The sequence below is a fragment of the Solanum dulcamara genome, chromosome 12 (assembly GCF_947179165.1).
Source record: "Solanum dulcamara chromosome 12, daSolDulc1.2, whole genome shotgun sequence".
Taxonomy (NCBI): domain Eukaryota; kingdom Viridiplantae; phylum Streptophyta; class Magnoliopsida; order Solanales; family Solanaceae; genus Solanum; species Solanum dulcamara.
In genome coordinates, this window is record NC_077248.1 from 21539187 (window position 1) to 21563093 (window position 23907).

At 36.7% G+C, this 23907-nt stretch overlaps 1 pseudogene; it reads left to right on the plus strand.

Annotated features, from left to right (window-relative positions):
• Positions 1-5634: 5634 nt before the first annotated feature.
• Positions 5635-5754, plus strand: LOC129877902 (5S ribosomal RNA; annotated as a pseudogene).
• Positions 5755-23907: the final 18153 nt, after the last annotated feature.

The following is a 23907-nucleotide window of genomic DNA, read 5'->3' on the forward strand; positions in this document are numbered from 1 at the left end:
GCTTGTGACTAACCAACACTTAGTCGGAATGAATGATTGTAGAATGAGAATGTTCATATTGATGAGTCTTGATTTATCAGGATTTCCTTGGTGTGCTCTTGTGACTTATAAACTTTTAGTGGTTTGTCAATACGCCTCAAAAATTTCAGTCACAATCTTGTTTTACCTTACAACTAGGACTACCTTCAATCTCTATAATTTCTTATTGTGCCTTGGTTCTACCGGTAAACTACAACGAGTGTGTACATGGTTCATAGAGTCAGATTGATGAATTGGGTCTTCTATTGTGGTGTGCTTTGACTAATTTAGACCTTTGCTTCCATGGGCGAATGGAATTTCTCAAATGACTCTCCTCCAGGATAGATTCAAAGTAATTCATGAAATCATCTCTTGGTTTCTTATTCAAGGTGTGAGGTTCATGTGTGTTAATGTGGTTAGCTCATAGCATTCTTGTGGCATACCTTTCCATGGTTCAGTTTCATTTGAGTCGCTTTTGGTGGGTTGATCTATTTACTTGCTACCTGTCGGCTTAACTTTTCAGGAGTTTGAGTGGTTAGTTTAGACTTGCACTGGCGGGTCGACATATGGTATTTGCTACCACGATTCTGTTTCATTGGGTCACTTTTGGCAGGTTTAATATGCTAATAACTGTGTATGGGGTCAGTTTTGCTCCTGAATTGGTGTTTTACTTAGATTTGCACTCTTGGAGTGGTGAATGGACACATGGCATCAATTTCCATTACTTTTGAGATAGATTCGTTATTGGTTTAGTTTTCTAAGAGTTTCATTGGTAGTAGTGTGACATTGGAGTTGGTCCTAATGCAATAATTCTACACGTGGATTTGGTTCTCCTTTGGAATAGCCTTTACAGTTTTGGAAGATAGATTTCAAACTCAAGTTACTGGTTTTAGGAGTTATTGGGTTAGAACTCTAGGCTTGTGCCCTGAGCTGAGTGCTTACTTTAATGATCAGATAGTTCTTTTATTTCTTCGTGGTTATTTTGGAAGTGTTTAGATGGTGCTAGGAGTGGTTATTATGATTTAGGATGGGTAGGATACCCATGATGACTAAAGGGTCTTGAGATTGGAGTATAAAGCAAAGCATTCCACCTGGGAGTTATTTAGCATCTCCTCTTGTCTGTTGGTCGACTAATTCTGAAGAATCTATGTGGTTTTGGTTTATCTTGAATGAGACTATTGCGTTCGATTGAATTTGTTCTTTTTGAGTTAAAGTTAGTATCAAAAGTGAGAAATTGGAAGTTGGTTTGAGTTATAAAGAAGAAAAGCAAAATTTAGAGTTTTCTCTTAGCCTGAGTTCTGGATTGGCGTTGTGCGACCCGAGAAGGTACTTGTACATCTGGCAGAGTTTATGTGTCACGACCCAACCTCATAGGCCATAAAGGGTGTCTGAACTAGACACTCACGTGTACCCTTGCTAACTATAAGTAAACCTGTCTCCAATTAGAGTCATCGTCTGCCAACAGGCAAGATAATATATAAGTCAATGAGGCTATCGTAGCATATAGGCACAACTATACATATGTACATATACACAACCAATATACATGTCTACAAACCTCTAAGAGTAAAAACAGAAGCATAAGGCAGGATAAGGCCCTACTGAATCCTTGAACACAAAAATATATACATCACAGTTCGGTACCAAAAGCTGGGCTCTAACACGATGGAGCTATTCTTAAACCCGCTGGGTGGAATCCTAAGCTGGGGGATCCTCAAGTAGCATTTCTGTACCTGCGGGTATGAAATACAGCCCTCCACCCCTAAAGAAAGGGGGTCAGTATGAAATATGTACTCAGTATGTAAGTATAAACATCATAACAAGATTACAGTAAAATAGGTATATAGGGGACAGGTATAACAATTAACCCATTACCGTGCCTGCATCTTATGCAATAAAATCATTCTCATCATAATATCATATAATAATCTCTTTTCATCATATATATCACTTCAATGTGTCATCATATACAACATCATACCATCATACATGATATAACCTCATCGTATATATATATATCATAATATATCTGGCCCATTATGGGGTTCGGTGTCATAAATTTATCACTATATCTGCACATGCATGCCTACCTAAGGTATTCGACCCTTTAGTGAGGGACTCAGTGAAGAGAGTAGGGTATATCTATAGTGTACCCACATCGTATATATACATACCGTACCCGTCCCTCTAGTGAGGGACTCGGTGTTCCTTCCTTATATCACCATATGTCGTACCCGGCCCATTATGGGACTTGATGTCATAATCATCATATTTTATCCAGTCTAGGACGCGGTGAAAAATCATATCATTATCGCATTGTTATATCGTCACATCATCATATCATCTATATAGTATCCCCTCATAGTATGTGGCATCACCCATTACGTCACGGTATCATATCGCATTTGGCCCAAGACTTGGTGAAAGAAGTAATAAAGTTGTGCATGATATTAAGCCCGGCCCCATATAGGACTCAGTGAAAAAAGGGTTACCATATGCACTAGTAGAGTACTGAGAAACCATATGAAACTATATCATCTCCTGAGACTCAATAAAATAGTCAAGTAAACTGTCACTTGAAGACCAGGAAAGTAATTCTCTGAGGTACCCTGTATATGTTATTAGGGATTACATCATTCAGGGCCTCAGGAACTATAGGCGTGTACCAAGATAATGCCACACAGTTTATGTAATCAAAGACACAACTTATGAAATCAGACACATAGCTTATGCAATCAGAGATACAGCTTATGTAATCAGAGACATTTATCCTCTCAGAGCCTTCCGAAATAGAAGCTTATATATCCACTTACTATTCAACATATACATTGCTCGAGAGTAGCAATTTAACTACTTTATGACCCTTAGTATTAAGAAGTGACTACGAGTCATGAATTATATCCGGAACCTATAAATAGAATTACCTTTCAACACATATCAGACATTATTTCACTTATCTTAAGCGATTTCAACAAAAGAAGGAGATAGACCTTATATGTACTACTCTTCATCCTACAGAAGACTTGAAAGGAGATAAGTCCCCTTAGTGTAGGAGTTCTAACATCCAGAAGTAAACAAGGGTCTTGACTCACGGAGCTTTATGAATAGAATGACTCCCAAGTTTTGTATATATATAACTTAAGGCTAAGACATGCCAAAAGAAAGAAAGGGTAAGCTTCACATGCCAAAAAACATGCCAAGACAAAGAAGGGCTTCACATACCTTTTTTTGGGATAAATTGAAATTCGTCCTGCCTTGATGCCTCCTTAACCTTGCCCGAAACTCGTCAACCTCATCAAAACTTTCCTCGGAAGTTCCTTTAGCGCGTCTAAAACTTCTTGGCTGTTTGGTAATATTTTGGGCTTTTTTTCCCTCAAATCCGGAACTCTCTCTATCTTGAGGGTTTCTCTCCTCTTCTTCTCTTTTCTAGAATATTTGGATGAAGTAATAACTTAAGGGATAAGGATGACTAAAAGTCATCAACATATATATATATATATATATAGGCTACTTTAAGGGGGATACATGTTATCCCCTAAGTGGTGCCTCATGTCAAGCCCTAAGTGGTGACACGTGCCAAGCCTCCATTGGGCAAACACTCCTCTTTCCTCCAATCACAAGCTTCCACGTGGCATATAGGGTCCACCACCCTTGCTCTAGCTACTGCCACATGGCACTCCCTCAAACTGCCATGTGGTACTCTCTTTTCCCCCTCGTGGGTTCGTAATCTTATCTTACTTTATGAACCCATGTAATGCTTGCTACGTAAGCTTGGCATGTATTCAAATAGCTCAAGTACGTAAGATTTCCAAGTTGGTAGCTTACATAAATAAGTCGAGTCCTACGACTCATTATTTGGTCTCCAACTTCTTTCGAATTCTTATAACTCTATTTCCAATCTTTTTTACTATGAGGTATCGCATTCTCCCTTCCTTAGAGTTATTTGATAGTGTCATAGATTATCCAGCTCATATGACAACTTATAAGAAGCTTACGATCCTTTCAAGAAACTTAAGAAGCTTAAGAGGTTCAAGAAACTTAAAAAGCTTGAGAACCTTCCAAGGTACAAAAGTACGGGGTATAACATCCTTTCCCCCTTTAGAATATTCGTTCTCGAAGGTTAAACGAACCTTCTTCAAAATATTACGCAGACTATAGGGGAAAATTCCCCTCTATTATAATAAAACATACTTTCATCACCTTAAGAGTTTCAGAAGTTGGAATTACCTGTAGACATAGGGAATAGGTACGGATATTTGTTTTTCACTTCCTCTTCAGCTTCCTAGGTCATTTCTTCATGATTTTTATTTTGCCACAATACCTTGACGGAAGCTACATCCTTAGTTCACAATCTTCTACTTCGCCAACCCAGGATGGTCATAGGTTGCTTCTCGTAGGATAACTCCTCTGTGACCTGGATACCCTCTATAGGATATACCCGGGTTAGATTACCAACGTACTTGCAAAGTATTGATACATAGAAGACTAGATGTACCGCTTCCATATTCATTGGTATGTCTAGCTCTTACGCAACCTTGCCTATTCAGCGGAGGATATGATAAGGTCAATGTATCTGGGATTAAGGTCCCCTTTCCTGCTGGATCTCATTACTTTCTCTATAGGGGGGTACCTTCGGAAATGCCCAATCATTAACTTGAAACTCTAGAAGTTGACATCGATTACCTACGTATGACTTCTATCGACTTTGAGCTACTAACACTCTTTCCTGAATAAGCTTCTCCTTCTCAACGGCTTATTAAACCACGCCTGGTCCCATTAGTCGCGTTTTACCAACATCAACCCACCAATTGATGACCTACTCTTTTTACCATACTAAGTTTCTTTCGGGGACATCTAGAGAATAGAATGATAGTTAATATCGTAAGTAATCTTGAAAAGTAGTAGGCAATTATCCGAGATACATTTGGAGTTAACCGTATAGGCCCGCAACATATCTCCTAGCATTAAGCTAGTAAGCTTAGTTTGTCCATCGATCTGAGGGTACAATAGTGTACAAAGACCTGTCTGTGTTCCCAATCTCTGTGTGGGCTGATCTTTAGTAGTTAGCTGTAACTCAGGCTCCTTCGTCTGAGACAATAGCTATGGAAACTTCATAAAATCTCACCACTCTCTTGATCTATAATTTCACACAATATCAACTGAGCAGGTAGTCCTTGATTGAAGGAATATGGGATGATTTTTTTAACTACGGATGATATTCCATATACCATCATCCATCCATGGAGTGCAAAATAAGACTTATAGACAAGGTCGTATTGTGGAATCTTCGACTTTGTGTATTACTTCTTGCCTTCTTTAGACGACATCAACTAGTACCCTTACCTTTTGGGTTTTGCTTTTTGCCCATCCGAGTTGGCCGCCAAGTGGTGTCGAAATTCCCTCACACAAGGGCATGTATAGCCATTCTATGGTTCTCCTATCATTAACTGGTATTATGTTGAATAATTGTGGCATACAAGTGCGCCATCTATTAGTAATTAGCTAATCCTGCTTATTTTGCTTAAGCCCTTTTTATCATTTCCTTAACATAACTTATAACACTCTAGGTATATAATCTTGTGTCGTTGCCTAGCCTCTAGTTCGAATTCCTCCATCTCATGCGATCATACCAGTACTAATGCACCAGATCCCACTAAAATTTTAAAGTTAAGCGTGCTTGGTCGAGAGTAGTACTAGGATGGGTAACCCCCCCAGGAAGTCCTCATATCTCATTTCATAGAAATCCTTGCAATAATGTGCAAGGCACTCAACTTAGCCCAAGATTTACCTTAGCGTCTTCTTGCTAGTCTGCATGTTTCTCCTTGCCCTCCCTTCTTCTCTCTTACTACCGGTGTTGGGGTAGATCTTTAATTCAACCATGACTGTGTCCTTTTTGGCCATTTGATTTAACTTCTTTTCGTATTCCTCTGTAATGTCTCCAAAATATCGTAACTCATTTTCATCATATACTCCTCCACTTGGTCTTATGCTATATATAACTATTTTTTGGTTGCAAAACTACTCTTATACTACTTATATGAGGTAAACGCAGTCTTTTCGTCTCCCGGCCTGTCTTGCTTTACATATCAAATTCACACTAGGACTTGCTCGTGCTAACACTATTTTTTCCTACTTCTTTCTTGTCTTTCTTTACGTAATTCTTGGTCTCCTCATTTCCTACCATAGGATATTTTCTATTCTTCTTGCTACTTGTACGTCCTGATATCAGCGACCAATGATGTTGCCATATCTTAATCTTTACTCAAACACGGCCCCCTACTACCTTTTTGTGGCCCTTAGTTTGCTCAGTCCTACTCTCTTATCGTATTCACCCCTTTTTGTAGGCACCCATGATTCTTCGCCCAGTCTCAAATACCGCGGCTTCTATCAATTTATTTTTGGCCTAGAGCTCTTACTAACTCATGCCAGTATGTGATCTCGCTTGAATTTTAAGCGATCCTGTCAACATGTAACAGTGGCAATTGATTTCCTCTCACGCTTGTATTTGTCTTGTCTACTTCCCCCTTTTAGGGTGTACCCATGTCATCCTCTATTTATTTTCAACTTTTCATACGCATATGATTCTGTTCCAACACATTTGACATACTGCACCATGTCTACACCTTCTGTTAACTCATTTATACTTTGGGTTGCCCCTGTAAGAAACCTTAATATAACCATGGGGTGCTCAGAATTCTCATTAACTAGTACCCAATCTAGTCGAAGTACTGGTACTCGAGTCATATAACTAATATAGTAGTTTAGCCGAAGCCACATTTCATTCATCCCAATCAGTAAGTCCCTAGTGCTTATAATCGTATCCTATTCTCCATTCGGGGCACTTGTACTCTGCCGACACGTGTCTCACCTTTTGTTTATCATATTTTTTTCCAATGTATACCTCTTGTTCCTTTGATAATTTCACAATGCCTCAGCTGTTTTTCAATTTCTATTCCCTATCTTCGAGGGATCCCACTATTTTCCAAAGTATAGGTACATATACACAATACCCTTCTCTACTTCATGAGCTTTCATCCTTATCATTACCGTGGATACGATCTCTCAAGATATGTTACAACTGTATATTGCATTCTCTTTTTATCTCCAAAAGACAAATCGGTAGAGTTTCCTCTATATTCCTTACTATCCCAAATCTGCACTCAGTAAATACCAACAATGCCTCATAGGGCCAACATATATATGTATATCATAGTCTATCACAGCCACACAAGGCGCCAAATATCAGCAACAAAATGAGATATATACATAATAGAGTGGGGCCTAGATCTATCAATGCATACACATCCTGGGAGAAGATCAATAGTATACCCGTAACCATGTTTGAAGAAGCCTCCTGATCCAGAGGAAGTCCGCCATAGTCTCTACTACGGCCTGCTGAGGTATGCATACCCTGCTTCATAGGGTGCGTAGCCAATAAAGAAGAAACTCCAACAACTGATCCAGTAGGTTAAGTTGTGCCCTTCCATCTACTCTTAAATGGACACTCTCTTACAAAATGGCCTTGACGGCCGTAGGTGAAACTAGCACCTGTAGCAAGACGGCATTTCCCAAAATGTACCTTACCATAGCCAGGACATTGAGGTAAAGGTGGCTTTGACTGATTTGACCCTTTTCTCATTGGTACACCTGAAACCCTGGAACTCGGACCGACTCCTGGACATCCTGCGTTATTGAATATTCTACTTGGGAACTAAGGGGGTACCCTCCAGGCTGGTTGGGAAGAGTATATACTATACTGGTAAGGCTGTCTGCCTTGAAACTCCCCTAAATCACCAACCATTCTAGCCTTCTTATGTTGGCCTCTACCATAATCTTTATCGGGTTGTCACTCATTGTACCACCTCCTAATCCCCAGCCCATGCCTTTGAACCTATCCTGCCATTAACTTGGTCAATAGTTGAACTGCATCCCTCATCACCCTATCATCTGGCCCTAGTTGTAGGACTGTAGGCTTATGCGCTAGGGTTTTGGAGAGACACAGATACTTATGCTATAAGCTCCTCCGGAGGTGGTGGCGTAGTGGAGCTCGCCAACTGGAGCACAATTCCCGGCATAGACTAGGCACGAGCCCTAATAACTCCCAGGGCTTAACTTGTTCCATCTTCTACTGACTTGCACTTCTGGGCAGCTGTTGCTTTCTTTGGAGGCATTGCTGTAAATACAATAGTATATCAATGAGGGATGATCCTAATAATATAGCTCTATCGCACGATGTAAGACAAGAGAGAAATGTAATACCCTAAATGTCCTGTAGCCTCCTATTTATAGATGTGGTGTACAACACACCGATAAACATGACTCTACTAGACACGATTTATAGACATTCCAAGAAAGGACCGCTCTGATACCACATTTATCACGACCCAACCCCGTAGGTCATGATGGGTGCCCAACTGGACACTCGCGTGTACCCTTGCTAACTATAAGTAAACTTGTCTCCTATTTGAGTCATACTATGCCAACAGGCAAGAAAATATATAAGCCGACGAGGCTATCATAGCATATAGGCACAACTATACATATGTACATATACACAACTCACATACATGTCTACAAACCTCTAAAAGTAAAAACAGAAGCATAAGGTAATACAGGGCCCATCCGTACCCTTGAACACACATATATATACATCACAGTTCGGTACCAAAAGGTGGGCTCCGACACGATGGAGCTATTCTTAAACCCAGTGGGTAGAATCCTAACCTGGCGGATCCTCAAGTTGCATTTTTGTACCTATGGGCATGAAACGCAGCCCTCTCCCTCCCAAAAAAAGGGGGTCAGTACAAAATATGTAGTGAGTATGTAAGCATAAACATCATAATGAGATTACAGTGAAATAGGGATGTAGGCGACAGGTATAACAATTAACCCATTACCATGCCTGCATCTTATGCAATAAAATCATTTTCATCATAATATCATATAATCATCTCTTTTCATCATATATATCACTTCCCCGTATCATCGTATACAACATCATACCATCGTACATAGCATAACCTCATCGTATATATATATCATAATATATCTAGCCTATTATGGGGTTCGGTGTCACAAATGTATCACTATATCTGCACATGCATGCCTACCAAAGATATCAGTCCCTTTAGTAAGGGACTCAGTGAAGAGAGTAGGGTACATCTATAGTGTACCATGTCATATATATACATACCATACCCGGCCCTCTAGTGAGGGACTCGGTGTTCCTTCCTTATATCACCATATACCGTACTCGGCCTATTATAGGACTCGGTGTCATAATCATCATATTTTATTCCGCCTAGGATGGGGTGAATAATCGTATCATTATCCCATCGTTATATTGTCACATATCATATCATCATATATAACATCCTCTCATCATACGTGGCATCACCTATCACATCATGATATCATATCGCTCCGGCCTGAGGCTTAGTGAAAGAAGTAGTAAAGTTACACATTATATTAGGCCCGGCCCCACATAGGACTCGGTGAGAAAAGGGTTACCGTATGCACTAGTAGAGTAGTGAGAAACCATATGCAACTATTTTATCTCCTGAGACTCAATGAAACAATCAAGTGAACTGTCTTGAAGACCAGAAAAGTAATTCTCCGAGGTACCCTATAGATGTTATTAGGAATTACATTAATTAAGGCCTCGGAAACCATAGGCGTGTACCAAGATAATTCCACACAGTTTATGCAATCAAAGACATAAATTATGTAATCAGACACATAGCTAATGCAATCAGAGATACAGCTTATGCAATCAGAGACATTTATCCTCTCAGAGCCTTTCGTAATAGGAGCTTATATCTCCACTTACTATTCAACATATACATGGCTCGAGAGTAGTAATTTAACTACTTTAGGACCCTTAGTATTAAGAAGTGACTACGAGTCACGAATTATATCCGGAACCTATAAATGAAATTACCTCTAAACTCATATCAGACATTATTTCACTTATCTTAAGCGATTTCAACGAAAGAAGGAGATAGGCCTTATATGTACTACTCTTCTTCCTATAGATGACTTAAAAGGTGATAAGTCCACTTAGTGCAGGAGTTCTAACATCCAGAAGTGAACAATTGTCTTAACTCATACTCGGAGCTTTATGAATAGAATGACTCCTAAGTTTTGTATATATATAACTTAAGGCTAAGACATGCTAAAAGAAAGAAAGGGTAAGCTTCACATACTTATGCCAAAAAACATGCCAAGAGAAAGAAGGGCTTCACATACCTTTTTTGGGGATAAATTGAAATTCGTCCTGCCTTGATGCCTCCTTAACCTTGCCCGAAACTCGTCAACCTCATCAAAACTTGCCTCGAATGTTCCTTTAGAGCGCCTAAAACTTCTTGGCTGTTTGGTAACATTTTGGGCTTTTTTTCCTTCAAATCCGAAACTCTCTCTAGCTTGAGGGTTTCTCTCCTCTTCTTCTCTTTTCTAGAACATTTGGATGAAGTAATAACTTAAGGGATAAGGATGACTAAAAGTCATCAACATATATATATATATATATATATATATATATATATATATATATATATATATAGGCTACTTTAAGAGGGACACATGTCATCCCCTAAGTGGTGCCATATGTCAAGCCCTAAGTGGTGACATGTGTCAAGCCCCCATTGGGACAACACACCCCTTTCCTCCAATCACAGGCTTCCATGTGGCATATAGGGTCCACCACCCTTGCTCCAGCTGCTGCCATGTGGCACTCCCTCATGCTGCCATGTGGCACTCCCTCATGCTGCCATGTGGCACTCTCTTTTCCCCCTCGTGGGTTCATAATCTCATCTTACTTTACGAACCTATATAATCCTTGCTACGTAAGCTTGGCATGTATTCAAGTAGCTCAAGTACGTAAGATTTCCAAGTTGGTATCTTACATAAATATGTCGAGTCCTACGACTCATTATTTGGTCTCTAATTTCTTCCAGATTCTTATAACTCTATTTCCAATCTTCTCTACTATGGGGTATCGCATTCTCCCTTCCTTAGAGTTATTTGATAGCGTCATCTATTATCCGGCTCACATGAAAACTTATAAGAATCTTACGATCCTTTCAAGAAACTTAAGAAGCTTAAATAAAACTTAAGAAGCTTAAGAGGTTCAAGAAACTTAAGAAGCTTTAGAACCTTCCAAGTTACAAAAGTACGGGGTATAAAATTATGGGCCTAGATTCCTAATCTTTTTGTTCCCTTAGGTTCTTTACTACCCTTTGACTTTCAAGGACGAAAGTCATTTTAGTAGTGGATATTGTAATGACCCTCAAGGCCATTTTCATTTTTTCTAATCTTTTCAGTGTTTAGAGCTTTCCTGTAGTGACCCCAAGTCATTTATGACTTGCTGGCACTAATAATTCGGTCGCCTGATCATTCGTTTGAGTTTTAGGCATGTTCTCAATTTTGGAACTCTTAGAGTTTGAACAATTACCTTCGATCATAACTAAAGGAAGACAACCTCAGAATAGAATTTTGATAATTCCATCAGCTCCAGAATGGCCAAATTAGGCTAGTCGCATGGTCAGCATGAGCAACGAGCCTTATGGTGCGAGTTTGAGACATTAGGTGTTTTAGCATTTAAGCTTTAGCCTAAGGTTAACTTTGGTCAATATTCTTGGTAAACACCCTTAGATTGAAATTTTGCCAGTGTGGTTAGCTCCAAAATATCGAGTTTGGTCTAGAACAATGTTTTGTTCGTGTCCCGAGGCTTTTGGTCTCATTTTGAGCCTCTTTGTATAATTGGCAGAAATTATGCTTGGGTGTGGGACCCATATTTTGTCGAGACAACCTAGGATGGAAATTTCTACTATGACATTGAGTTTGGAACGTCGATTTTGGTGGGGTAGCATAGTCTGTTTATGCGCACAAGATTCCAAATGAATCTCGAGCACCCCATTGGAGATTTTTCAAAGCTCAAGTTTGAACTGGTGCAAGCACCATTGCTCATCGCATTCGTGAGGCTTGTGGTCGCGATCGCAATGTACTGGATTAGTAGCCTTCGTGACCGCAAGGCCAAAGGACACGATTCCGATGCACAGGCTCAGTGATCTTCACAATCGTGAGGCAAAAAACTGCGATTGAGATGCTTTGTTGTATAGTCTTTTAATTAAAGACCAGACACGAACTAGCCTCGACTCTTATTTTCATTCTTTGATTTTGGGAGTTAGGGAGCTCCATTATTGGCAATTCTAAGTTCGATGGGTTTGTGTTGATCGTGGCTACGTGTTAGTATTTAGGTAAAGTGTGAAGAACAACGATTTGAGGTAATTTCTTGCATAAAGGGGACTGCCCAAGCTTAGTTAGGGCAATAATGGTAATTTTTTATGTTGGGCTAATTTATTTCGTTTTGAGCATCAATTTGTGCCCCTTTTTGGGGTACAAGCTCAACAATGTGCTTAGAATATTTTTCATTAAGTCATTTTTAGGATTTCCATTGCGGGTCCCACCATTTTATTTTTGACTAAATTTTGGGCCAGTCTCCAAAAAATGTGATTTTAGTGTCAAAATATTCGTATTTGCGAGGTGATCAATATTTTGATAGAGTGGAGGCATTTGGAGTTATTGTTTGAGTAAAAAGTTCCCAAAAGGTGGACTTGGAGCACGCGTATTCGGCTTCGAGGTAGGCTATGATCTCCTTTCTTTTGATTAGCTTCATGAGGTATTGTTTAGCATAAATTACTTGTGGTTTGGATTGTATGTGATGGGTTAGGCTTGATTCCTAGACTTTTAGTCCTTGTCCTAGTGTGATCCTTAGGCTAGGTTGCTTTATGGGATTCCAGTGTAGTTGGTAAGATTGTTGATGATGCCTTAGTGTGGCCCCTATTAGTGTATTATAGGTGGCTTAATTGATGTTTATGGTGATTTGCTGATTTGCACTTTAGGATTGATTTTGGGATAAGACTTAGTTTATGTAGTTGTGTTCGCCGGAATTTATGAGACTTAGTGTCCTTCACTATTGTAGCACCTATCTTGAATCCATGGTGTAGTGATTTCCACCCGATTAGGTTTGTGAACTACCATTGGATCCCAATTCTAGATTTTGAGCTGGAATTTCCTATTCTTTCTTGTTGTTGATTGGCGGGACTAGCTGTGGTTATATTCTTGGGGTTGTATCCCTAGTTGGATCTCCAGGTTTTGATTAACTAGACGAGTACCGTTTCCTCACTTTCCTCCTCCATGTTACCCAGTTAGGGTTGAGTTCCCTTTTAGGCCCTGTGTTTGGGTTAGAGGAGTTGACTAGAGCTTTAGGCCTTGATTAGTGGTCGGTTGTATTTGTGATCCTTGTTTATATTCCCTAGAGGGTACAACACTTGTGGAGTCATTATTGTATGTGATTGTGCATGTTGTTTAGATACTGATGATGGCATGCATTGCATTGGATCATTGTTTTCTCATGGAAGTAGTCGACCCCGGTTCATGCATAGGTTTTTTGCATTGATTTGAATGGGGGTTGTACTACTTTTATTACTACTATTTTGAATGGATCGGAGGCATCGAGGATGCGCTCATTTTTATGATACTGATTCGAGGCATCAAGGATGCGCTCATTATATTATATTGATTTGAGGCATTGAGACTACGCTCATTTTATGACACTAGCCCAGTCGTAGAGATCTTCGACCCTTTCTTTACTAATTTGACTATTTATCTACGGTCATCGCAATAGAGCGAATTTTATGATCGGATATAGTTTATATAAGACTTGGATTGGGACCAGGTAGGTATATAGGGGCATTCTCGAGCCCCCCATGGCAATCCCATAAAAGCACATGGGTCTTACTTCCTGGCCAGGACTTGAAGTAGGTGTGTATATCTTGGTATAAGGTACTTGGTACAAATGGTATTACTGGTTTTACTTCATGACTTTCATTCATATATGCATTGCCTATCTCCAGAATAGTTGTTTGTACTTTTTGGTAGTATGTGATGTCGTGCTGGTTTACCTGTTTGTGAGTGAACTTCCTGGGCACACAGGGGCTGTGGAGGTATTCTCTTACTATTTGTGAACTTGTGGCGGTATAAGGGGTGGTCTCTTATTTGAAGGTAGTTACTGCACTTGTTCTTATTTATCTAACTTTTATGTAGGGATTTAGTTGATAGGGTCCTTTAGACCTTTATGTGATATCTGTGTTTAATTCTGTTAATAGAGTGACACCCTTAGTTTTTCTACCTTTCATAGTGTGTCAGCGTGTTTAGGTGTTGGGCTTGCACCACCAGGTACGTCCTTGGTTTCCTTACTTGTTTCCTATCTTTTCTCCTTTTTTTAAATCTGATGCTTCTTATTTTAGGCTTTTGTATTATTTATGTTAGTTACTTGTGATATATAATCCTTGCTTACATGTTATTTATACTTGCTTTATCTTTGGAGCTCAGTCGTTCGATGCCTACTTAGTACCACTTGTCGGTACTTATACTACACTTTTGCACCCTGCAGATCAGTATACGAGTTTTCACTAATGATTTGGATATCGTACAGAGTAGCTCTTGGATTTTGAAGACTTGGGTGAGCTCTTGGTGTCCGAAGTTGCCTATCTCCTTCTATTTTGGCTTGGACTAGTCTTTATTTGGTATTCTGACACAGTCTATATTATTATTACCATTATTGTATATGTATAAACCTTTACTTCCTTATTTGGTCTAGTGGCTCGACTACCGACTGATACCAGATCTTGGAGGTTTATCTTGTTATATTGTTCTCATTCTTTTTCCTTGTTATTAATATTATTATTATTATTCTTTTCTTTTCTTTCGCTTGTGATGGTCCGTTTCTTATGATTCTGGACTGTAGAGTTAGGTTTATCTACTGGTTGGTTCATAGTAAGTATCATCATGACTTAAGAAAACGGATGGTGATAGAAACCATATAGCTTACTAGATGATTCCAAAATAAGACCCAATAGACTTCTTCCCCACTGGTCCTTCCTCAAACTTTTTTAAAAAATATTTTAGCCATTAAAGTCGGGACCCACCTCATAAAAACGTCATTTTCACTTAAAAAATTCTCTCAACCTCAAATTTTTAGATATATTCGAGTCAAAGAATAAAATTCTAGGGTTTGAATTTCTATAAATAATGAGAGTTAAAGTATAAAAAACACACCTAACCTATCACTTTTGTTTGAGTTTCATACCTATACTATTAGAAATATGAGTTTCATAAATAAACTTTCCCTCATTAGTTTGAAAACCACACTTCTCTTTTTTATTATACTCTCACCATGGTGTGCGTACTACACTCTCTCTTTTATTACAAAAATTGTCATATCACGCTTCGCATGGATAAAACATTCAGCCTTGACAAAAATTAAATTATTAGTATTGGTTAAAAGTTAAATATTAAATTAATATTATCCAAAAAATCAAAAAATAAAATGAAAAATATTTTTCTCACCCTCACTCCACCACCTACTCTCACCTTACCCCGCCCCATTTTTTAGTTTTTTTTAGAAAAAAAATCTTCTATAAAAGATTTTAAAAAAAAATCTTACTTCATCCACCACCCACTCCTCCACTATTCAAAATATAATGTAAATATTATTTTATATTTTTAAAACAAATTATACCACACCCCACTTAATCCTCTGCTTTAAATTTTTTTTGTCGTTTTGTATTAGATATATACATATGTTTTTAGGAAAGTATTTTCTATTTGCCGCAAAAAAAAATTAACAACAAATTTTAATTTTTATTATATTTGGTATGCAAGTAGAAAAAATAATTTCCTAAAAATAAATTTATATATCTAACACAAAATGAGAATATATATATATATATATAAAGGAGCGCAGGGTTAGAAAAGGTAGGGTATAGTTTTTTTTTTTAAAAAAAAAGAAATATCTAAATTTTTTAGAGGGAGTGAGTGGTTTGGGGGGGAGGGGGTGAAAAGTAAATATTTTTTTAAAAAAAGTTATAAAAGAATTTTTTTTAAAATAAAGGGGGGGTATGGGAGAAGGAGGTAGTGGAGTAGGGTAAGAAAAATATTTTAAATTTTATTTTTAGAAAACATAATTTTGTTGGGGATAGTAACTATTTAATTTTTAAATTTTAACTAATATTAATAAAAAGAGCAGTCCGGTGAACTTAAGCTCCCGCTAATATTAATAGTTTATTTAATATTTGTCAATGTGGAATATTTTATCCATGTGGAATGCCATGTGTCAAGATTTTTTCAAATGAAAGAAAGAGTGTATTACACACACCACTGATTATGTTTCTCAAATTAATGAGTGATAGTTTAGGTGTGAAATTCATACTCTCAATAATTTAGATATCAAACTCAAAAAAAGATAACAATTTAAGTGTGTTTTTGATACAAACTCTAAAATATTAAGGTACAATTTAATTCAAATCAATTCTAAATAATCTTCAATTGAGGTATTTATTTCTGAATTTTTCTTACTCAATGACTAATATCTCTTACTCCAAAGAATTATTTATTTATTAGTCTCAATTTTTAAAAGTTCCACTTTTTTAATCGAAAAGGCCAATTGGCCCAATTTATTGTAAGCTGCCACATGCCCTCATTCATTTTCTTAAGGAAAAATTATGTAAATATACATTTTATTTTGTTGTAATATCTAAAATTTTGCTATTGTTTAAAAAAATTCAAAAATCTCCTCTTGGATACATCATTTTCCTTTCGTTGATACATCACTATCCCCCTCTTAGATACATTTCTCCCCTATGTATCTGGATATCCTATTCCCTCTCTAATACATTCCAACCCTATGTATTCGGATGTTTGTTGATGTATCCGAAAGTCTTGTTATGTATCCGAAATCTATAAATTTTAAGAAATTTTTATAATTTAGAAAAGAGTAGAAAATAATGTAATTAACTCTTAACAATATGAAATTTATGTATATTACACTTTTTGAAATTCCTACCTGGCCAATATCAAATCTCATTGACTATTGATATGGGTATCAATGGACTCCTTCTGACGCGTATGTTTCATTATTGATAGTGCATTTTCATTTCGATCATTGAATTCGAGAGTTGATCATCCGGTAGAGGTGTTCGAGTGCGGTTTAAGCTATCAAGGTAGGTTTGGCTATCCTTCTTGGGTTGAGTTGGGGTAATTAGTGAAATTTTATGTTTTAGACTTTGGAATGGGGTCGTAGTGTAGTTTGGGACTGATAATTGATTTTGTGATGCCCGTATGGGGCCTTATATGTGTTGTGTAGCCCATGTGGGGGCCTTATGTGATATTTTATCTGTGATTGAGACTATGTAATCTATGACTTAACTGAGAAGAACTGTGAAGAGGTTATTTGACATATATGCTCGTTTGAGGGGTTGAGTTGGAGGTTTTAAGTATGCTTGAGTATTGAGATATTGAGATATTGTTGAGAACAAGGTAAATACTTAATTTGATGTATTTCCTTTCCATTACTATCTATTGAGGGTGAAAAATATGCTTAGGTTAAGTTTTGAGAACTTTGAACCTTATATTACATATTGAATGAATATTACCTCCATGCCTTATATGTTGTAAATGCATTCATCTTCATTCATTATCATTTATAATTGGGAAGTTGAGAACTGTGGAAATCCTTTTTGAGAAGAAAATGTAACACCTTTCATATATCTTTGACCACGAGTAGGTGGCAAGCGGATGAGAAATTAGTATCATGAGTCCTTGTCCATTAGTTGGGTGGTGAGGTAGTTGATACATTTAGATTGTGACAAGGTATATGGTCTGCAAGACCCCATGGGTCCTTCTTGATAGCACAGCTCGGCAGGTGTATACGATAGGTTGTACGATAGCCTTGAGTCCACCGTACCATCATATCATTGCATTGCATTGATACCTGTGATATTTGTTCTATCTGTTAATTGTGCTATTGAATTGTATTTATGTGTTTACTTTATTCGCGTCATTCTATATAAATTGGCGACAGCGTAGCCGGAGTAGGACTTTTCTGTGTGTTAGGTGGAAGCGTTTCTTAGTTTATTTCATAGCGTTTGATTAATTTCTTATACTCAGACGGTTAAACCTACTGAGTACATGTGGATTGTACTCACTCCTACATTTGTGTCCCTTTTGATGCAGATCATAGTCTGGGTATCCCGCGTGGTAGTTGATCTTCTTCTCTCGCAGATATTTTATCATTCAGATTAGTGGTGAGGTCTTGGGATTCAGACCACCATTATTTCTAGCTTTTGTTTTCAGTCTTTATTATTATTCGAAAACTTATGATGTATATCAGACTCGATTACTTATGACATTTGATTTTGGGATAATTTCGTTGTTGTTCTCTATTTTGAGTTTTTTTTGTGGTCTGACTTCCCTTTGGGAGTCTCTTATGGTTTTACTTTTTGGATTACACATCGAGGTGGAGTTTGGGATGTGTGTCATCATGACTTCGGTTTTTGGATCGTGACAACAGGTTACCACAAAGTGTTCATGTGGAGGATAGGGGTCGTGAGTTCTCCAAGAAACAAATAAGGATAAAATTAATTATTTTTCTTCAATTTCATCTTTAATAGTAATTGTTCTCAAAAGCTACAAAACATCTAAATTATGTGAATACAACAACAACAACCCAGTGAAATCCCACAACGTGGGGTCTGGGGAGGGTAAGTGTACACAGACTTTATTCTACCAAGATAGGACGGCTATTTTCGAGAGACCCTCGGCTCAATAGAAGCATAAAAAGAGGTCAGATAAGGCTAAGAAGTTCAAAGCGATATGGGAAAGCAAATAATGAAAGCGACACAGATAAAATAGAGTAATCAAAGTACAGACAGTAATAGATAATAATACAAATCAGAGCACAAGAAATTATAGTGCGCTAATGTGCCTACTAATACGGAAGAATAACGAGACTATGTACTAGCATTCTACCCTAATATGGGTCCTCCACACCCTCCTATCTAAGGTCATGTCCTCGGTAAGTTGTAACTGCGCCATGTCCTATCTAATCACCTTTCCCCAATATTTTTTCGGCCTACCCCTACCTCTTTTGAAACCATACATGGACAACCTCCGACACCTCTGCACTGGGGCATCTGTGTCTCTCCTCTTCACATGCCCAAACCATCTCAGTCGCATTTCTCATATCTTGTCTTCCACCGAGGTCACTCCTACCTTGTCTCGAATTGCCTCATTTCTAATCATGTCGCTTCTGGTATGCCCACATATCTATCTCAACATTCTCATCTCGGCAACTTTCATCTTTTAAACGTGACAGACATTAACTGGCCAACACTCTGCCCCATATAACATAGCCGGTCTAACCACCACTTTTTAGAACTTGTCCTTAAGTTAATATAACACATAAATAGAGTAATCTTAAAACATAAATAAAGGTAAAATAATTAAAAATTCCTCCTAATTAATATTTTCTTAAAAAGGACACCACAAATAATTTAAGACATATAATGTAGATGTAATAGTAACTTTTTGTGGCTAGTAAGACTTTGACAGCTGTAGAGCCACATTTAAAAATCTTTTTACTTTATATATAGGCTTGAATTATTATTTTATAATATCTTTATAAGATAATTAAGTTGATTTGGATAAAGACGTTTTACTTTTTGAGTTTGAATCCGCGCGTAGCACGGACCTTTTGCAACAGGTAGCTATCACAAAGAAAAGAAAGTTGATTTATTTTGTTTGGAAATTAAATAAATTATAGAAGTATATTATAATCTCAATACACTTACAAATATTATTCTATTATTTTTAAATATTAACATTTGAACTTTTGCATACTTTTCAATTAAATCTTTCTCTTTATTTCTCGAAATTTCCCCGACCTTTTGATCTTCTCCAGAAGGAAACCTTTTGGAAAACATAACTTCTTTCCTTCTTCTCCAACCAAATAGACCTTCTGTTGTTACTGTAAACCTTCCATTAACATTTTCATCATTTCTTAAGTACTTTCCATTAAAGTTTTCATCGTTCCTTACGCTACTGGAGAAAGAAAAGCTGCTTGATTTTGCATCAGAAGGTTACACTACAGGAGAAAAAAATTGAATCTTCTTCCCCTTGGTAAGTTAAGTCTTCTTCAATCTTCTTCTTAGGTGAGTTTTTTGAAAAGTTTTAGCCCTCTTTGGTTGTTTTTTAAACAGTTGTAGTGTAGTGAAGGTTCAATTTTTTCTTAACTTAGTGAAAATCTAGAGAAAATATGACCCCTTGGAATGTTTACTGAGATTTGGTCGACTTTAATGGTGTTTCTTGTTTCTCTATTGTCGATTTTTGTTGGAACTGCTCTCCCTACTTATTTTGCATGTTGTATTTGAGTCTGATTATGTTAATAGACTAGTGGTCAATAAATTTATTTTTTCTTGTAGATAAGTAAGGTATGGCTAAAATTAGATATGGCGGCCCTAAACGATTGGTTTATGTTGCTTCTAGAACTAAGAAACGAAATGCAAAAGAAGATTTAAAATATTCAAAAAAGAAAAAAATCATAGTCGAAGAACCTGAGTCTAACTCAGAATCATGGGGAACAATGGAGGAAATTGATAACTATCAAAATAGTAGTGCCTAGGCTAGTGATGATAATGAGTCTAGATGTTATTGAGTCTAGTGAAAGGGAAAGTGATAGAGGAGATGAGCAAAGTTGTAGTGATATCCATAGTCGAGATGAAAAGGATGTTTCCCTGTCCCTGCCAGTTTGTGCAAGAAATATTCCTGGTAAATTGTATGATCTAGCGACTTGGTATGATAAGCTAGGATAGTTTCCAAAGAAGATTTATGTAAGATCACATATGGCAGTTTATCGTGACTTTAGAAAACTTCTAATTGATGAAAAATTGTATAAAGACTTTAAAGGTACTTGCTTTGGACACTTAAGGCATATTCCATATTTTTTCAAGTTCAATGAAAAGATGGTCCATTAGATGTTGTTGCGATGTGTGAAAAAAGATTTTTTTTAAAATGTGATTTTGTGTGGATGATGAGCCTGCATGTTTTGACTTAAAACATTTTGCGTTGATTACAGGGTTGAACTACTCAGCATACCCGAATCAATCAAAGTTGAACAAAGTCCTTCAAAAAGAATAAATTTTTCATTTCAAAATGACAAAGAACAAGAGCATCAGTGCTAAAAAGTTGATGAGTTTAATCAAGAACAACAAATTGAGTAAGGAGCAAAAAAAATTGAAGTGCTCTTTAATTTGTTTCGTTCACTTGGTGTTGCTTGCCCATGATCCATCTAAGATTGTGGATTCAAACCACATCAAGATTGAGGATGATTTAGATTTCTTCAAAAGTTATCCATGGGGCCAAGAGTCTCTTCAATTAACATTGACCTATCTGAAGAAGAAAGTTAATTTGAAGAAGCAAAGTGATCTGTATAATGAGAAGAAGAATGGATCATATGCACTGTATGTCTTTTCATGGGCATTTCTAGTAATAATTATTAATCATGTAGTCGATTTATTAAAGATCATTATTTATTTGTGTAGTACTTCATAGAAACTGTGTTCTTATTTATTTTTCTATTAATTTCAGGTTTGGATATATGAGGTTTTTCCTCATCTTGAAAATGCTGAAAAGTCATTGGATTCTCCTCTACCCATTTCTCATTTACTTAGATGGAACACATTTAAAAGAGATGACATAATCGAAGGCAATCCATTTAAATACAAAGGAAGAAGTACGAAAGTATAAATTTATTTGTTATTAGCTAGGCATTCTTTTAATCTAGTGAATGTTCTTTAATATTTATATTTTTTTTGTAGATTATATATCCATACCTTACCCCGACAGTCCATGAGATGAAACAGATATACATGATAACATTTAAGCTATATATGAATGAATTGAAGGATGCGGTCATCGAGGACATGAAGGACAAATTGAAACGTGTGACTGTCCTTACATTATCCATCGAGAGCATCGATACCATTCGAGCCATTTTTTCCTTGCCTTGAAATCAAAATGGGAGAAGGTTTCCTATCCAGCCTTGTGATATTTCTATTTTCAATGGACAGAAAAATATACCAATTACTTCTAATGAAAATCTGCGTGATCGTGTTGCCACACTCAAGCAATCAATGATGGAGATTGTTGCTTTTGTACGAGATGAGAGGTTACGGAGAATTGAGAAGAACCAAAAAAAAGAAGGAAGATACAGGTAAAGTAATTTTTACATTATTTTTATTAAGTAATTCATTTATTTAATTTGCTAATTTTTCAAAATAATACAGTACATATGGACATTGCACCAACAGTAGCAGTTGATGAAGAAGATGCAGCGGTCGATAAAGATCTTGCAGCAGTTGACAAATACTTTGCAGAAGCAGTTGATGAAGTGGCCCAGGAGAATAAACAAAAAGAAGAAGAAATTGAGAAGGAAGCAAAAGAAGAAGCTAAAAAAGAGGTGAAAAAGATTGAAGAGATTGAAGAGGAAAAGCTGAAAGAGCATGAAGACCAGTAGAAAAGTTGATAAAGAGGAGAAGATAGCATGTGAAGAAGAAGAAGAAAAAGAAAAAGAGGTGAAAAAAATGAAAGAGAATGAAGAGGAGAAGCTAGAAGAGAATGAAGACCAGCAGAAAATTGATGAAGGAGAGAAGATAGCATGTGAAGAAGAAAATAAAGAAAAAGTGGTGGAGAAGAACGAAGAGGAGAAGTTGAAAGAGAATGAAAACTAATAGACCTTTGATGAAGGTTTGGCCACTGATGTGGCAGAAAAAGGAAAAAAATGCAGGTTTGACCACTGATGTGGTAGAAGTGAAAAAAATATTGAAGAAGACACTGATGAAAAATCAGTGGATGTGATGAGAATTATTATGCAAATCAATGATGAAGTTAATGGTGAATGTAATGGTGAGGAGACAAACAATTTAGATGAATGATTGGTTAGTTTTTGATTGGTATTTTTGGATGATAGTTTTGATGAACTACTTGTTTTTTGCTTATAGCTTTTGATGAATTGATTGGTTTTGAAAAGGTGGGATTTGTGGATATTTTTTGGTGTTCATAGTTGTTATGGTTGGATAGTTTTTGTTATGCTTTTGGTTGGTAGTTTTTAATGAATGAGGTAAGGAATTGGTTGATTTTGGTGGACCAATTTGACATGTCCAATTATGAAAAATTTCCAGATTACTTATGAATATGTCTCATGTTTCTTTACAGTTTGTGATTTTAACTTATCTATATTATAGAATTATATTATTGTCAATCATTGACTTTAAATTGTATGTTTAATATTTTAGACTGTTGTCTTATTATCATAGAAGGACTTCATTTTTATTAATAGATTGTTATCACTGTCGATTTATAATATTATCTTCCATGAATACAAGATATAATAGTGTAATAATTTAAAATTAAAAACTTTTATTTAATCAGTACTATTACATTTCTGTAACAATTTTTCAAAAAGCAAACACCAACAACAAAGCACACAATATAAATTTTAGGTGTTTCTCAATTTCTTCCGCCAAAATCAATCTTTGTTTTAGTTGATCTCTTTTTTTTCAGTGTCTTTTAGCAATCCTTTCAGGTGATATTTTTTCTCCTTGACTTCTTTGAGTAAAGCCATTAGCAGATCTCTATTTTCTTCAAAGTTCCGAAGCATTTCTAATAATTGAAATTTGACAACACCTTAAAAATTTGATGCCTCGAATCCCGAAGAAAACTTTGATGGGCTGCTCATTGATGAATCATTTTACAGCCACTTAAAAAATAACATACGCCAATTGCACAGTTCAAAATTATCGACCTAAATTTGTATCGGTGCATGATGTCCTCAACATAGAAGGACAACCACAATGACAAATATAAGACTTTTTTGCATTGGATGTTTGAGATGCTTGAGACATTGTAAAAAAGAAATGTTTTGAGTTGTTTAAAATAAGATGGAAGAACTAATGAAGAAAAAAATATGATAGATAGCCTTTCTTTTATACA